Here is an 18,256-nt window from a genome sequence, read left to right as displayed (position 1 = left end):
TTTTTTTTTTTTTTTTTTTTTTTTTTTTTTTTTTTTTTTCCCCCTCCATAATCATCGGAAAGTAGTTCTCTATGTCATTAAATACTCCTGTCCTCACAAGGCAGGCTGTGGTACCCGCGGTGTTGTGAGCCTGGGAGCGGCAGTGGATGAGGTGAGGGAGAGGAGGACATCGAGAGCTGGCCTCAAACTCCAAAGTTAGCTGTGCTGCCTCTCCTTCGGGTGGCCGGGGTCCTCTGTACAACCTGTCTCAGCCTGTAACTCTGGGATCATTCTGCTTGGCTGCCGAAAGCTCTGGTGCCCCTTTGAAGGTGCCATAAAGCTATAAATGAGCGTAATGCAGCCCATGCCGTTAACCTCAGTGCTTCCCCTCGGTAGCCTTTTAATGAACTGTAGCTCCCCTGAATTTCCCCCACTGTGCTGTCAGGTCCCTGCTGCTGGCTGGGAGAGCGTGGGAGGGAGGGATGGGGACATCCCTGGGACACCCTTGCTTGCTGTCCCCTCTGCACTGCTTGCGTGTTGGTACAAGGGGTCCACATGCCGTGGTGGGTGCAGCAGGCTCAGGTGCTGTCCCCGAGGTCCCTGCATCAGCCTCTGGGCTTCAGCAGAGCCGTCAGGGTTTGGGCAAGGGCTTGGGATTCGTCTGCCCCTGGCAAAGGAACAGCTGCAAGAACATCTTGTTAAACTTGCCTGCTTTGGTCAAAGTTCCTTCACCTTGATTTTAAGGCAAATGGCAACAGCTGTGCGCCCCCTGGAACCCTCTCTTTCATGCCCAGGATGCAGAGATTGTGCTAATCCCTCCAGAGAACTCACCAGCTTTACTGCTTGTTCGTGGAGTGGCTTCCCCCTCTCTCATGTGGTTCTTGCACTGGGCATGTTGTCTGTTGGGCGGCCGAAGCTCACAGTGTGTGGAAGAATAGCCTGCAATATTACTGAGTTAATTTTCTGAAAAACAAAATGCCTAAATGCCAATAGGATGTAAAACTTGTCTTTGAAGTCTTTTTTTTTTTTTTTTTTTTCTCTAAAATTATTCAATGCTTAGCCTGGAGGAAACCTATTTTTTCACTTTTATAAAACTCACCAATGTTTTACAAAAATAGGATGTGATTTTTTCTTTTTTCTTTTTTTTTTTTTTTTTAATTTAAAATAAGAGCTAAAAGTCTTTTGATTTTCGTGATGTGGGCCCTTTTTACATTACCTTTACAATGCTGGTGGAGAATTGCTACTCTACAAACCACGAGTGGATGTTCACACCGGAAAGGCTTTCCTAGAAATGAGGAGAGCGATCTCACCGATCAGGTATCTCCTGTGGGATTGTTTGGCAATACTGGTGAAGTCAAGCATCTGTGTTGTAAGGGCCAAATTTAAAAGGACTTTGGAGTTGCACGTCTTCATGGTATTGCAGTCGGTGTCTTGCTAGATTTTCAGTAGCTTCACAGAATAAAGAAATGGCTCCAGGCAGGAGTCTGGCTGCGTGCAAGAGTGCACAGTGATGGGAGGCTTTAAAGTAAGGTCCATCCGCCTTAGCTCATCTGCACAAGGTTTGTGAAACACTTTGCTCAACTTCTTTTAAGTAAAATTGGCTCTACTTTCTGCCTTTAAAATACGAGTTGTGACATCTGTGAAAAAAATGTCTTGGTTTTATTTTTGTTACTGTTTTGGCCATAAGTCTTGTATAAACCATGCACTTTGGCTCTTGAAAGGTCAGTTGAGTTGCCCTAAGTCAAAAGCTGTGGATTTTATCCACATAAATATACGAAAAGGTCTTATAATGCAGGCACACTTGCAAATTGTTTCTTTGTTCATTGCTAAACATATGTTTCTGTGCTATATTTGTACACTTTCCTATACTAATATTTCTAAATGTCTTCAGTACAGGGCTTGCTCTTTCTCCAGGTTTCCTGTAGGTGCTAATAGGCGCTCAACATTGCATTCTTACCCCAAATGGGTCCACACCACTTACAAACTCCATTAGACAAATGAAGAATTAAAATATATGTATATAAAAAAATAGAACCGGTCAGCATTAAAAGTCAGGAAATACAGAGGCTGAGACTCCAACAGCAATATTAACTTGGCTGCAGTGCACATCCTGTGAGCTCTTTAATGGCATACGTCTCATAATGTAAACAGGAATAAGCACGTAGATTAATACATGCAGGGACAGAGCAGAAAAGAGCATTTTTCTGAATTTGACCCCCTTGTCCATGTGAGAGCTGGCTGCTGCGTAGAGTCTGGGAGAGCCTGGCACTGCCTTGCACCATGCTGGGCACCGACTCGGACGTACCTGATTGCTGATGGAGTGAAAATGACAGCAGTGGATGAGTAAAGTGAGGTTTGTTTCTCTTGAAACAATGTCATTTTAATGAACTGCTTTTTGTTCCCCGTGGTCTGCTGGTTGTATGGTGTATGATCTTTAAAGTGTTGCCTGTTTTGTTATTCCCAGCTGGTGTGTCCAACCTGCTGGGCTTGCACCCATGCGCTGCAGTAACAGCTCTTCTGGCTAGTTTTGATTAGATCATGTACAAAATGATTATGTGTATATTGTACTTTAACACAGATCCACATGGACCAAGCATTATTGCTCTGAATGTTGTGTTGTCTTCATTAAAAAATTGCCATATGAATACGTTGCATTGAGCTGATGCATTTAGCCTGAAGGTCGAGGAGTCTAATCTGACCTTCGCCATGTCACAAGACATCGTATCTTGTGCAGCTCCCGCTGCACGGAGCCTGAGGTTTGCATGCGACGTGGAGCCAGCTAGGGCAGCCCGTGGTGGTTCAGCAGCGGCTCCCAGCAGTGACAGAGGTGGTTCGGGTGAATAAAATTAATTTGTGGTTGCTACCTGGAATAAAATAATTATAATTTTTCTGTTTAAAAAGGGCTCCTCATCTATTGCTGGTACGCTGATATTGCTATCTTGCTTTGCAAAGGAGGCAGGAGCAGGCCTGTAATTCCACAAGCTAATGCCTCTGCTGTCATACCTGCCTAATTGCCATGGCTCCTCTTTGGTGCAGCCTCCCAAATGGGCTGCTGTGGTAAGGTATGCCAGCTGTGCTTAAATTTCATTACTGTTTGCTGTGGCCAGCACTTGATTAACTTTCCCCGCGGTGTTAGAGTTAGCAAAGGGGATTAGTACCTGGGTGGGTTACAGCATTTATTGTGTGTGCTTAATCTAAATTCCTCTTGAAATGGAATTGTATTAAACTAATTTGGCAAAACTTTGAAATGACAGCAAGGCTACTTTTGGTAATTGATTTTTTTTTTTTTTCCCAATTGAATAACTGTGCATTATTAAAGTGACGGTGACTCACACCGACAGAGCGGTTCAGATCAGGCAGTCTCAGGATCCCCCTGGGCTTTGGCTTTGGCCGTTTTTCCTGGTGGGAAGAGCAAGTAGGCAGGACTTCAGGTGCCATCACAGGGAGTGGCCAGGTGTCCTCTGTCAGCTCTCAGAAATGGAGCGGTGCCTGTCAGGATTTGTGCGGGGGAGGTTTCCAGAAAGAAAAATGGAGAAAGTGTAGAAAACAGTGTCTCTAACTGGATTAAAGACTTGTGAAACTTCCGCTGCTCTGCCAAAATAAAATAAAATAAAATAAAAAAAATCCACAATTTGACAGAGCAGAGCCATCCTCCCTGACTCAGACCAGCACAAAAATCTATTCAGTATTACATTTTAATCATATTCCACACAAAAGACTTTTGCTGTGCTGTTTAAAACCCAGCCTCCTTTCAGCCTGTGCTCTGTCGGGATGTTTTCATCTGAAATGGACTGCTGCGGCTGACTGGAGCAGTCTGAAAAAACAGTGCTAACCTTCCTTCCTGACACTTCAATCGTGCCATCCACTGTGTGAAACTAGGGCATAAATGCATTAACGCTTGTCACTGGGAAGAAAATCCCATCCGTGATGGGGACCAGAAGAGAGTGATTCTTAGATTCATGATACAAATCGGTTCATTATTTATTTCAATCAAAGTCTGTAGGTGCTGTTATAATGAAAAATTGAAGCGCACTTTGCAGAATAAATGTGAGCTGACGCTGCGCCAGCCCCAAAGCCTTCCTGACCTACAAAACGAAGGAGAGCTTTGATGCTCACTTCACTCTCCACAAAGTCTCAGACGAGCAGGCTTTGCCCAGAAGATTGACAGTCAGGCCCTATTAAAACAGATGCTGAACCCTCTTTGGTTGCTGTTGTATTACAGGGAAAACATCCTGCTGCTGCCTCCCGGTGTTAGGCATCTGCTCAAGAGCATCTGTCCAGCTGCTTGGTCTCCTGTAAATGCTTCGGCGTGCACTGGATACTGGCTTACCAGTACCACCATCCCGTTGCAAGATGTCTGCAAGTTCAGCAATGTTCCCATCTTCTCAGCCTTCAGGGTAGATGGGCAAAATGCAGCCCATTTGGGAGCAGGGTTCTCCTGGCCTCCAGCTGTGTGCGGGTGTAGCAGCTGTATCAATCATCCATCGCCATCTGACCGCAGCTAAGGGGTTAACACGCTGCTGCTTCTCTCTGCTGCTGGAGCAAAACTGATTGCCTAGTAGAGCGGGGTAGGTCTGGCTGAGTTATCGGGTTACGTATTTTAGTGGTTGTGGTGGTCCTGGGATAACCAAGGAGCGTGATCTGTTGGGGTATTCGTGTCTTTTTCAGTACAATCAAAGATCAAGGAGAGACTTCAAAATGGTGTGGGTTTTGAGAGAGTTTCTGTCCAAAGTCTGTACCAGAACACAGAGCTCAAAGTCTTTACTTACTTAATGCAAGCCTAACGCTCTGATGCAGTGTAGCCCCAGCATCTCCTCGGTGTCCCTTGTGGCAGCACAGGACCTGTGGCAGCACCTTGCTTGTTGTAGTGCCTGGCCATCATCCCGTCAGCTTCAACTGGGGCTGGCAGGAGCTCTGATGGCAGCTGACCTCACATTGAAGAGTAAAGCCCCTGTCTGGTCCATGCTCAGCTGCCAGCATGAAGGATGTCAGATGACAAGTAGGACAGGTATTAGACATTAACCAGCTGTTTGGCTTTAAAATATTAATCCTGCTCTTATGCTCTTTCTTACCTGTTTTCCCAGCATGACCAGGTCTGAAGGACTGGAGGCTTTCATGACTGATTACATGTCTCATGGTCATCCATAGCCCAAATCTGCAGTGCCAGCTTCCAGTTCTTGAGCACTCACAGGTATTTCTGCTGGGAACGTGCTCACCATTTTTATGCAGGAATACAACCTTGCGGGTGAGCTGACTTCAGGCCAACTTCCAGTTTTCCTTCCAGGCTCCCAGCAGCATAGATTATATTACCCTTCCTTTAATCCTCTTCTCCACCTTTTACTCTTCTAGTCTTTGCAGCAGAAAAACAAAGCATCTCATCCACACCACTGAGCAACTTTCCTCCACATGCATTGTATTTGGATCCTCCGCTACTTGGGATGAGCTGAGCAGGGTACGATGGAGCCTGGGCAGTGGGATGAGATGTGGCACATCCTATTCCAGCAGCAATCCACCTCCCCTTTCTTCTCCGAATAAAGCCACAATCATCCCCAAGTGGGATTTCTGTCCCATAGCTCATCTGGAAGTAAATAAATGCAGCAAACAAATGGGTGGCATGGCTCCAAAAGGCACGGTTATCCCGGCTGGTGTGCCGTTGCTCCTGACAGGTGTGGGGCTGCGGGGAGCTGGGTGTGATGGGCTTGCCTTGGCCCACAGCCTTTCCTTTCAGCCCATGCCAACGTGTTCATCAAAGGAGGTAAACGTCCACGCAGCGCCTAGCCGTAAGCATGGTGAATGACAGCTCCTGGGTAGCTCGGATGGAAAGGGCCTGCTGGGTCATCTAGCCCTTTGCTCTGCTTTCAAAAGGATCCTTCCTAATTAAAGCATGACTGGTGATTGCAAGGTGTCTTGTTTGCGTGGTTTAATAAATTACCACCCTCCCTGCGAAAGAGAAAGTGCATTTACTAATGTGGCGGTAAATGTCTCGGCTGTGGGGTGGTTATTTACTGCACTATTTTAATGCAAATGTTTGTGGTGGTTTGCATTGATCATACAGGCAGCACACACAAATTTTATTTGTGGTGTATTTAGGCATATTTTCTCCTCTTTCCTGCTGTATCTGTTCCCCTGTACGTTGTGCAACAGAAACTGCTTGATGCGTAATTGCCTGTCACTCAAGTGCCACTTTACAGCCTAGAAATATATCAATGAAAATATTCTCCCTCCTCCAATTAATTCTGACTCTTAGGGATGAGTTATTCCTATCTGTCTGGAGAACACTCTCTTAAATCATTCGGTACTTCATTCATGTATTTACTTTTTAAATGTATTCTGAATGAAAGGTAATGGCCTGTAGTTCTAACTAGTAAGGAGCATTCATCAGAAGGACCGTGGCGCTGCTGGTGTGGATGCAGCTTGAGTGCTCCAGTCTGATGGATGTGAAATCACCAGTCGTGTTGTCAGAGGCTCATACGCTGCCAGAGAGCCTGCAGCTGCCCTCTTGTAATGCATGTCCTGGAGCGTAAGGTAGGGGAAGGTTTGGATATCACAGCTGCACTTTTGCCCAATGAACTATTTATTGAAGTCTGTGCATTCATCCTAAGCTCTGTATCTCCTGAGTGCTTCCTCTGTGGGTGTGGGCAAGCACAAAAAATGGTGGCTCAGCTTGAGAAACGTGGAAACCCTCTAGAGTTGGTATTTCCACTTTGGAGTGCTCCTCTGGTACAAAGGTGGCTTTTCTCTGGACTGAGACTTTGGAAAAATGGAGTCTGTGAGTGGGAAGGCCTGCTTTGAAAAAGCCTGCTTTGTGAATAACAATTTTATCTGCAGCCTTTTAATACCTCCTGTAGATGGGACGATAGCTCAGAGGTAATTGCTCCGATGGCACGGAGGAAGCCTTATGGATTGGAAGGTAGGATGTGGCATCTGTTACTGTCTGTCCTCGGCGTTCAGTGGGGATAATCGTACCTCAGGGCAGGGGATGCCTTTAAATCTGATGGAGCTCAGAGTAGATGCTGGTTGATTTAGGTACCAAATCTGTAGTGATTAAAACTATTTGTTTGGATCTTGTAAGCACACAAAGAAATACATAAAAAAAAGTTTGGAGACTTTTTAAATTTATGTATTACTTGATTATCAGGACACTTTTATTTTATCTCCTGGCAATTATACCACGGTGAGCTCACACTCCTAGGACTGTGCCTGGGTTTGTTGACTTCCGTTGTGGGTGTGGAGGAGGGCGAGGGCTGCAAGTTGTTCTAAGAACTACTCTAAGCTGCTAAGACCAATTACAGTTGCATGCTTTAAATTGCTAGTTGAAATGTTAACTTGATAAAGGCTGGAAGGACAACAGAAGTGACTGTCATAACTGAACTCAAGCTCTTCTATGGAAGACTTAAGACTGGCCTTAAAAATACCTGGTCTCATTTTGGGCTGTGGTTGCCTGAAGTTTGCCTGGCAGCATGGACCATGGGAAGTGGTTGATTTGTGAAGTCCATTGTGTAAGCTGTGAGCATGAACACTTGTGTAGGTTGTATTAAGTGTCCACATCCCATATTTGTGGAAAAAATGATCCATTAGGGCCCATTTCTGCTAGAGCCAGAGCAAACATGGAACAAAGAGCCTGTGGCTCCTACAATCATCTTCTTTTTTTTTTTCAATTTCAGCTCCCTTCTATTTATTTTATTAAGCTGCTGGCACTGCAGGGATGGTTCACTCTTCTGCTGCTGCAGATGGAAACTTTCTGTTTGCTGGGAGGCATAGCTGCAACCTGTATTTGGCAGCTCGTATCAAGGGGCAAACTGCAATTCCAGCTGAAATGAGGTGTTGTTGTTCTTAAATAAGAACTTGTTTAAATTGAATCAGGCTAAAAACAAAGAAAGAGTCTTTACAGAAGAGCTTCCAGTCTATATTTGGCCTGGTGGGGATGTGTACAGGTTGCCAGCGTTTGGGAAAGGTGACCTTTCACAATGACGTCCCTGTCTCCTTCCCGAAACTGTCCAGGAAGAAGCAGGTTCTCAGTTCCCTTAAATCCGGCCAAATTCTGAAGCAAGAATGAGAAACGTGGTCTAGCTTGTGTTGACACAAAGTAAATGTAGATTTTTCTGAGACCTGTATGTTTTGATGAAGGATGGGTAGGAATAGACTGATCAGGAAAGGCTTAGGAAAGATTTTGGGCCCACAGACAGCTGCTTTTTTTTTTGGATTCTGGCAGGCTTTATTGTGGCTAACTGGTGGCTAACTACTGCTCAGTCTGGGCCACCACCTGAAGTGATGTGGAAGGACTTGTGCGTCTGTAGGTGATGGGCATGAGCCTGGAAGAAGGAGCCCTCTCCATGCGTGGAGCAGTCCTCTTGGTACTTAGCACTGTGTGCTGCAAGAGCCCAAATTGCTATCTAAAACGTGGACGTAAAGGTAGTCTCGGGAGCTATACCTGTGTCTCAGTTTTCCTAATCACTTTGGTATTTGTAATCCCCCCCCTCAATCCTCTTAATCGCCTGCTGCTGTAAAGAAAAGCAAAACAGACAGCACACACTGATTACGTGCTTGAGAAACAATGAAAGTTTATGGTATAGGAAATGCTGCCAAAACATGAAAAGGAAAGGGAAAAGATGAATCTGGGAAAAAAAATATTTTTCCTTTTCTTGCATTGTGTGTGTCAGTAATGGATGGAAAATTATTTCAGACAAAGCTGTGAATTTTGTTTGTCCTTCCAAAAATACTATTTTTTAAAAAAACTTCCCTTTGAGTATTTTGACCAACTTCATTTCACAGTTAGATATATTAATCACAGTTAAATGCAATGGACAAAATCTGCATGAAACAACTGCTTAAAATTATAAGCAGCTTGCATAAACATGAATTATGAAGGTCACGAAAGCTCCTAGAAACCAACAGAAATTAGTGCACAGTAGCATTTCTTTTTCAAAACATGCATTAATTAATAAGGGGTTTAGTGCCCAGCTTGTTTCTCCCCCTACCACCCCCATCAGATTTGCTTTCATCGAGCAGAGAGGGAAAGTGTCACCTCTCTCTCCCTCTTCTCTTTTCTTTTTGCCCGAAGCACAGGAAGGTGCCAGACTTCAGCCTATGCATGCCCGTCATTCACAGCTGTAACATCCAAAAATGTTCATTTGGGTTTTGCTGGGGGTGTCACAGTGGTGATGCACCCTCCGAACAGCCACGGGTTTCATGTAGTGTCCGCCTGGAGTGCCTGCATGCCCACTGGGGTAGAAGATGGAAATCAGTTTGCCAGGAGCTGAAGGGCAGCGATGCTAACTTAACTTTCACCGAGAGGGCAAGGTGCTCACAGGATGCAGGTGGAAAAGAAAATGATCTAGATAATGTGGTAGTGCCTAAAGATCCTGCCATCCCTCTGCTAGTGCCACAGACCCCAAAATGTGTAGCTGTGGATGTTATGTCTCCTGTTGGGCCCCTCCAGATGATGTGGCGTAGGCACCGAGTGGTGGCCACAGTGCCCACTGGCACCGGAGATGCAGAGTGTGTGGAGGGAGCTTTTCTCCAGTGCTTTTGTGGCACAGGGAAGAGGAACAGAGGCCTGATTAGGAAATGGGACATATATGCTACTCTGATTGAGGGGATGAGCCCTGCTAATATGCAGTGTAAAGTCGAAGTGGATAGAAGTACATCTCAAAGTCAACACTGGAAGACTTTTTGCAGTGATAAGTTGAAGAATAGAAAACCAGGAGTGGGCAATGCTATTTTTTAATCTATTTACTGTTTTGGTTGTTGTGATGCTGGCTGGAGGAAAAGAATGTCAGACTTTGGTTATGAGGAAAGCAGAGGTTTCAGCATTTGAGGTGTGAAATGAGGAAAACAGTGCTGGTGGTGTGCTTGGTGGAGGAAGGTCAATTCTTAGTGAGGTTAGGCAGGAAGAAACAGCCCAGATGAGAGATTTTATTCATGGAAGCCTGTGTTTGGGAGAGAGGATGTCTTCAGAGATGGCCCTAAAATGTCAATAGTATTTAGAGGCAGGAAGCAAACTTGTGTATAAGGGGTAAGGCTGAGTCTTGGGACCCTGGAGACAGCAGACAACTTGAGATTCTCTTGCATGGTTTGTGCTATAGGTAAAGCCTCTGACACCTCTGCATGTTTACCACGGGTCAGCACAGAGAAATGGGGGCGAAGGAGGATATTTGGTAACTCTCCTGACTGTAGTGCTGGCATCTGCAACTCAGGCATCCAGTGTGTGAATTACTGAGCTCCAGAAACACAGTATCAGTATTTCTTGGACTTGCTGGGTTTTAGTGATTCCACTTCTGCTTCGTGCAATAATGAAATATGGCGCAAATGTCAAGACATCAAATGTGGTCTTTAAAAAATCTTCTTGGGTACTGCACCTGCTCTTTATCTGCAAGGAATCTAATTTCTGCAGCCGCTAGAGAAACAGTTCAGTGAGAGATAAATGTTAAACCATTATTCAAATGCATCTGGTCTGGGGCCAATGCCTAGCTTTGACTTAACAAACAGCAAAGAGTTTCTTTGGGCTGAATTTGGAGGGAGAATCTGGCCTCAGGGTGCTGTGATATAGGGCACAAAGGCTGTGGCGCTAACATTTACCCTTAAAAAGCAAGAAAAAGTGTTTGTCCCATGCTTTATTCCAGCATGGTTTCTGAAAGTAACTGTTCAGGGGTTGCTTTTGATATGTAATAAAAAACCCTCTAACCAACAAAGGGGCTTTAAAACAAGCAGAGACTTGGCATATTTGTTAATATGCATGGCAGCAGTGCATTAATTTTAAGGAACGCTTTTTAGTTTTTTTTTTTTTTTTAATGAAATGAGGACACTAATTAAAATTAATCTATTTATAAATCTTTCTGCATCCAATTTTAAAGCGTAAATAAAACATTTGCCTTGTCTGTCTCTTTTCTCATCAAGAGACAATATAGATCATGCTACTTTTAACTCTTTAAAGCAATAAAAAGAGAAAGCTTTCTTAAATGATTTACTAGAAGATATAAAATTTGTTTGCACGGCGGAGATGGCTTTTAAAGAGTGGGGAGGATGGCAGCAGGGATGTTGGGTGTGCATCAGAATGGTTTTCATGCTTGTCTTTGGGAGCAAAACTTCAGTAAATTAATCCCTGTGTATTTTGTAATACGAGTTACCACTCTGGGCAATGCATGTGAAGGAAGGCAGCCAACAACTGGCTTGTTTTTTGTGAGAGGGGTCGAAGCGGAGGGCAGGAAGCACTGGGGTGAGGAACAGCTCAGGCTGGCAGCTCCCAGAACCAGGGAGGGCTGGGGAACTAGAGAGGCAGCAGAGCAAATTAGAAGACCACTCCACAAAGGTGCCATATTCATTAACTCTGTAATCCAAAAAAAAAAAAAAAAAAAAAAAAAAAAAAAAAAAAGAGGCTTATGGCAAAGAAACTCTTTGAAGTTTCGCTTATGTGACGCTTGAGAATGCAGTGTTGTCGATGCTGAAGATAGTGTTCTGTGCCTTGGTTTAAAGGGAAGATAAACGTGACCTTGGGTCTGTGATTGTTGGTGCCTCCTTAATGTATGTTAATTAGTAAAGACTGTGAGAAAAGTAGTACAGCTGCTGAGGGAACTATATATTCCATTTTTTTTTTAACGTGCTCCAGATATTATCGATTGTGCCTAAAGATCCTTCATGCAGTTACTGTCGTGTGGATATTGCCTGTGTGTGCGCAGTCACGTAGCACGTAAAGCACTTGCACGTGTGGTGGTGGCAAAACTGTTAGATAAAACATTTATAAGATTGTATTTTAAACGGTAACATGAAAGTTGTGTGCCTCTCATCCTTCTTAGGCCACACAGAAGAGAAGAGGTAGCAGGGTGCAGGTCTGTTGTGTGCGAGGATGCTCCCTTCTCTTTCAGATACAGGTTTTTAATAAGAAAAGTATGCATCTCTGCTTCTCGTCACTCCTATCCCTGGGATGATTTGCATCCCTCCCTATCCTCTCTTGATTTCCTGCTCTTTGGTGTTGGTGTCTGCTCTTTTTAAACCTTGCAGCTTGAAATCTGCCCAGCGCTGTGCTGACCCCACCCCGGCTCCCAGCCCTTTGAGCCAGGACCGGAGCTCAGCAGCTGCAGACTACAGGAAGGTAGGAGGAATAAAAAAAAAAAAGAAATGAAGGTAGGAGGAGAAAAAGCACCAATCCCAAGAGCAAAATCAGCAGACTTAAACTGTGCTGGCTCAGGAAGGAGCAGCTTGCTATGGCTCAGGTAGGGACACAACTAGGCAAAGAGTTTGTTTAGTGAATTACCAGATGGAGAGCTTAGATAGAGTTGTCTCCAGCGGTGTTTGTACTCCAAATGTTTGTCCATGGTGAGGGGGTCCATTGTTAAGCTTTCCCAGGGGAATCACTGCCCAGGTGGGGGCTTTTAGCCCTCCTTACCTCAAGGCTAATGGGACTTGGCTTCATGATAGCAAGCTTGCAGCTCCTGAGCTGGGTTTCTTGAACCTGCTGGTTTAGCTGTGTTTCTGGTGGTCTCCTTTTGGGAAGGCAGAAGGAGACGAATTGCAGTTGCAGGAGTTAGTGCTTCGTTGGTCTTCGCTCAGGGTCATCTCCCTGGGTGCAGTGTTGTGCGGAGAGCAGGAGGCATGGCTGGGACTCACTCTCCACTGTGCCAGCAGATTAAAGGATTTCTTACTGCAGAAAGCAAATTCATCATCAGGCTGCGATGGTATTTGTGTCCTGTTCAGTTGGTTTTCTGTTTTTAAATGCTGTGCAAAATAACTTCTTTGCTTCCAACTGTGGATTCAAAGCTGCTAACCACCCACCGGACAGCTGCTAATGCACAGATTATCCCCACAGCCAACAGCTTTAAATAATCAAACTGGGATAATTTTACCTCTGTGACCCAACAAATAAAAAGCAGAATCAGGAAAATCCTCTCACCCCTGCAGTCCTACCTAGGTTTTCAAGGGCAGGGTAAAGAGTTTCATCAAAACCAACAGCAGTGGCAAGGTCGCCAGGGTTGTCCTGTCTGGGTTGATGGTGAGATATGGTCATGAGATGCAGTCAGGAGACAAGGCTGTGCTGTAACCTGATGAGACCATCTCTTTGCTGCTGCAGAAGACATTAAATGAGAGTAGCGTAAGCTGGAAGTTGTGTATGCAGTCCTGTTTTCACAGGAAAAATTGTGGTTTGGACTCTCTTTCGATAGTGACTTCAGTCTTTAACTCCCGTTCTCCTGGAGAACAGGCATTTCTTGCAGCTAGCAGGGTTTAGTACCACCGAGAAAACACATCTTGGTGTCACGTATCTCACTGTTGCATCCATGGCTTCTTCTGCACTGACTGATCCCTGTTAACATTGAGAAAGAGGAAGTTTCTAGCCCAGAAGTCATATCAGAAAACATGCTTTTTTGTGCTTTAAAAGTCACTCTTTTTTAGCTTTTATTTCCCAGGTCAGCTGATTGTGACAATTTTATTTGAAATGGAGTCTTGTCTTTTTGTGTTATTAAATCCTAGCTGCTTGTAGCTTCTCTCTCATTCTCCCTGCCCTTTTCCCCTTTGTTCTAGGAAGCTCATTTCCTTATTCCCACTATTAAGGCTGCTTAGCATGTTGTCATTGGGAAGCAACACTCATTTCTTCATGGAAAGAAGCTGCTTAATGTTTCATGTATTACAGTGAATAATTAAATAAAGAAAATATATATAAGCCCACAGAACTAGCTGGCAGCTGAAAAGGAGAAAGCATTTGCAGTCTGCTGGGGAAAAGTGACACTCCTGGCCTGGTGTCTTAAACCACAAGGGTAAGGTTTAAAAATGAATACGTCTGGCATGACATTCAGAAATCTGGATTTTTCAACTTTCCATGCATTTAAAACATTAATCTTTAATTGTCGTATTCTTGAGCTACTGGCTGCGAGAACGGAGCTGAAATTTATGGGGCTAAAGGAAAGCAGGGTGGGAAGCAGAATGAAGTGTCCTCAGGGACTGTGACCTCGTGAGCTGCCAGGGATGGAAATGCTGTCAGCACTCCGGCAAGCAGGGAGCTTGGCAGCCCGATAGCGTGTGGCACTGGCAGTCTTCGTGTAGGATGTCTAAATAAGGTTTTTTTTTTTTTGGCCTTTAGAGTTCTTTGCACCCTTTCCCGGCTGCTACAGTCATTCCCCCTTGTCTTTTGATTTTATAACAGATCTTATTCTAATGCATGTAAATTCAAGCTGTTTGGTGCTGTGAGATAGGAGGAAAACCTGGGGAGATGGCACTTCTGTACTGGGGGTTGGGAGAGGGGTGACTGCTTCCAAAATGATCTAAGTTGGCCATGAATATTTTTTATTTTTTATTTTGAAATTTTAACAGACCTAGAACTCAGCTGCAATTTTGCAATGACCTTTGCTGTTTTACAGAGTGAGATCAGACACCTGCTGTTCTCGTGGCAGCGGAAGCATTGTGCTAACAGTAACTCAGGGCCACGTTGTAAATGGGGATGTGTGTTGCATGGTGTTTTTTTTTTTTTTTTTATTTCTCCTGTTTTTTTCCCTTTGCTGTCCACATCATCTCAAATTGATAACGTGCTTTAGCAGAATTTGCTGAGACCAGAGACAGACTGAGGCTCATGCAGAGCAGTAGCTCCCCGTGCCACCTCACATCTCTTCGAATTTGCTCAGCATTAGTCCCACCAGCTGGGTTGGGAGCCTTTATGTTCTTTTTCTGCCCTTGTGCACTGAGGTGTGTAGGCTGGGTCATGTAATTTGTGTCCACATCTTTCCACATCTTTTTTCGTTTCCCTCCCTGTGTGTGATCTGCAGCTCTGGCTGTGGCAGGGATGCAACGAGCAAGATGGCAGTGATGCCCTGCACCACTGTGAAAATTATTTACACGGATCTGGTGTGTGCGATATACACCAGAGCGGCTACACTAATAACCAGCGGGCATCTAGCAGCCCTACAGCTTTCACACGCTTCACTGCTCTGCCAGTGCGACTCCAGCCTGACCTCTGCTCGGAGTGAGAGATGAGGTCCAATCCATCTTGTAGCAGAACAGGGTGAGGGTTAGGGAGCTGTTGCAGCATCCTGGACAGCATCTGAAATGAGGAGAGAGGGGACTGCTCGGTTCCAAAAAGACTGTCACAAACTCTTGCTGAGGGTTGGGCTGCATCACGGCTGTTAACTCTTCTGTTGACTTGTCTATGTGCTGCTGAAGTAGTTGATATTGTGCCCAGCAACACTTCCCCAAATTGTCAGAATTTGCACTAAGTGGCTTATACTTGATAAGGCAGAAACAGAAAAAGTGAGAAATGGTTTGGGAGGAAATGCGGATTTTAATTACTGCACCTCATCTGTGGTAGCTCTCTTTGATGGAAGTAAATGCAAATAAAGTGGTGGCTCACCAGTTGTGGTTGGGTATATGGCAGAAAGGAGAATGGCATTTTAAATGTGTCGCTTATATGGATGGCTTAGGCTTTTCATTTAGACTTGGTTGATAAATGTCCTTCACCACACTTCTCATTTGAAACACACGAATAGTACTGCTGAAATTAGTGGCACTCTTGCTGCGGCTCATTTAAGATGCGTGGTTGCAGCATGACCCAATTCCCATTGAAATAGGTGGAAGAATTTCCCGTTGTTCTGATAAACCCAGATCGGGTCCTAAATCCGTTTAACCCTTCGGGCTACTGCACTGGTGTCTGCTTACCGTGATACCGCATTGAGGGAGTGGTACAAATACGGGCATGCACTGCACCAGGCAAAATGCTTTCCATAGGGTGTACTGAACGAGGAGCTCTCTCGGGTCCCAGATGCTCTGCAGTTTATATTCTGCTTGCTGTTACTGCGTGATTACTTCCCTGCCTCAAACTCTCTTGATTTTATCGAGGAGAAGCTGCATTTTCTCTGTGCATGGCAGAGTATCTTCTGGAAGTGACAGTGACGCTGAACAAGTGCTGGTGCGTGGGGAGTTGATTAGCTCCAGGCCTGCAGGTCACCTGTGGTGATCCTTGGACTGGGAGACTTCAGCTTCCTGCTGGACACACAAGTGACAGGTAAGGGGAATCGCTACGTTCAAGAGCTGTGCTGCTGGTAAGAGGGCAGCTGCTGCTGGCTCAGCAGGCAGACCTGGAAATCCGGTAACCTTGCTGTTACAGACCTGAGAATTAAACCCTTCTCACTGAAACGTGAGGCCGGCCTGCCACATTGCCCATAATAAGCTATGAAGAGCTGGGAATAAAAACGTGCATGCATCTATTTCTTCTGCAGCAACTTTGTAGCTGGAGGCTCTTCAATTGCTGCAGTGGTGAATGGCGAGAGTCCCCACCAGAGACCTGGCAGCACTCAGCAGTGCTCTGGGAGCCGTGCATGGGGTTTTGTTTGTTTGTCGTCTGGATTAAAAGGATTAAAGGCTTAACCTTTGTACAGCCTTTCAAATAATAACGTGTTTATGTTCATGCTGTGTGTCAGGAAAATATTTTTTCCCCCTTCTAGTTTTCATGATATAACTAAAGATCTGGGCAGGGACAGGCTTATGTGAAGTGAGGTCTTGGGCTCAAAACCCCCCACACCACCCAGCTGTGGCAATCCTGCTATGGCAGTGGCTTTTTAAAATAGATTTCAGAAATTTGCAGTTTGCATTGTAGCCCTTTGAGTGAGTGGCAGAGGCTTTTTTTTTTTTTTCTTTTTTTTTTCTCTTTTTTCTTATGGGATTATTCCAAGAGTGCCTAAAGTTTTCAGAAGCATCCAAGTGATTTAACAAATTTGCTGCCATCTGTAAAAAAAAGACTAAGATTCTATTGGCTTGTAAAAGGGACTCAAGATCTGTCTTCAGCTGGAACATTTTATCACATCCCTGTGCTTGGTCCCCATATGATTAAAGGGAGGCCCTAGGCTGCCTCTGGGACCAGCCAGTCCCACGTGCAGGGATGCCATCTGCAAGCACTTCCAGGAATTACTCTCCTCTGCACATGGTATGGTGCAATTCCTGCTTGGTTTTGGGATGCCTGGGAGGCAGCCGTGTGGGTGCTGGGGTGCGGGTGGCCTAGGGGTGAAGACCTCGTCTGTGGAGCTGCTCCCCAGAGGCAGCCTGGAGCTGAGATTTCGGGGATGGGGGTTTCTTGTGGTTGTGTGTAGAAAAAGCTCCCCGCTGGCAGCTTCCAGTGCTGGTGGGAAGATGACCCCCCCCCCCCCCCCCCCATTAGCCAGCATGGGTTAAAGCATCAAGGGGCGCACTTCTGTGGGTGCTGTTTTTCTACAGCTGGCAGAGCTGTAGGATTCCAGTTGATGCAACTGTCAGCATTGGGATCTGCAAACAGTTGGTAAGAATAAATAAATAAATGTCCTTTTGACTCTTTCTGTTTACAACTGACTGAATGTAACAAAGATGATATGACTTTATCATCTGGATTAGATAGCAGCTTTACCATCTGGACTGTCATCACATTCAGTAGCTGTTACCCCTCCATCAAACTGTAGCTGAACAGTTCTTTTCTAGTTGTAACAGTCTATATAAATAGTAATTTAAAAACTACAATTCATAGAAAACCTGTGGATCTATGAATGCATAGCCAAAAGATCGTAGGATGAAGCCATGCTCAGGACCTGAGCGACAACTGCTTTTCCTCCAAATACTGTGCGTGCAATGTCAGCCTCTAAAATAGGTGGTTACAGTCAAGGACTTTCCTCCAGGGAAATAAGATTTTTAAAGAGGGGTGTGAATATTGCATAAAAATGTACTTTAAGGAGAATCCTTAAGCAAAGTGATGTAACAACAAGAGTATTTACTTTTCTACTCATCCCTGGAACTGCTAAGTCATAGGTAGTTAACCATTCTCTGCATTTTACAGAGGATTTTATCTTGGAAGAAATTTCCCTCCCCATCCTAAACTTAGAAGACAGTGCACAAGAGGCACAGGAGAGCTCATGAAGGGAATACAGACTGAGCTTGAGCAATATACGTTAAATTTGCCAACAGTTCTCCACTGCAATAAATACATCTTGCATGCAATAAATACATCTTGCAACATAACGTTGAAATCTGTGGATTGCAAGCCTGTGCTTTCTGGATTATAATAAATTTCATCCACTCCGCCAAAGGCTCCTGTGGAAATTGTAAATGAAATTAAACCACTATATATGAGTGAAATTGCACCACTGGTTGATTTAGGACACAAACACCTTGTTCTGAGTCCTCTCTTGTTTTTCTTAATCAATTCACAGCAAGTCAGGCAAGTTGGGCTGGATGTTAGGCTATGTGGTGCATGACATGAAGAAACAGATGGAAATATGTTTGGTGACAAGTTTGAAACTTTGTCTTTGGAAACCCTGTGGAGCATTTATGAGAGCTCCAC

The 18,256-nt window shown here is 44.8% G+C and overlaps 1 protein-coding gene across 3 annotated transcripts in view; it reads left to right on the top strand.

Annotated features, from left to right (window-relative positions):
- Positions 1-18,256, top strand: part of PDZD2 (PDZ domain containing 2) — a 199,270-nt gene that overhangs the window by 913 nt on the left and 180,101 nt on the right. The gene's annotated exons all lie outside the window — the stretch shown is intronic.

This window comes from Oxyura jamaicensis, chromosome Z (assembly GCF_011077185.1).
Source record: "Oxyura jamaicensis isolate SHBP4307 breed ruddy duck chromosome Z, BPBGC_Ojam_1.0, whole genome shotgun sequence".
NCBI classification, from domain to species: domain Eukaryota; kingdom Metazoa; phylum Chordata; class Aves; order Anseriformes; family Anatidae; genus Oxyura; species Oxyura jamaicensis.
The sequence above is the reverse complement of the archived record's forward strand: the minus strand, read 5'-3'. Positions and strand labels throughout refer to the sequence as shown.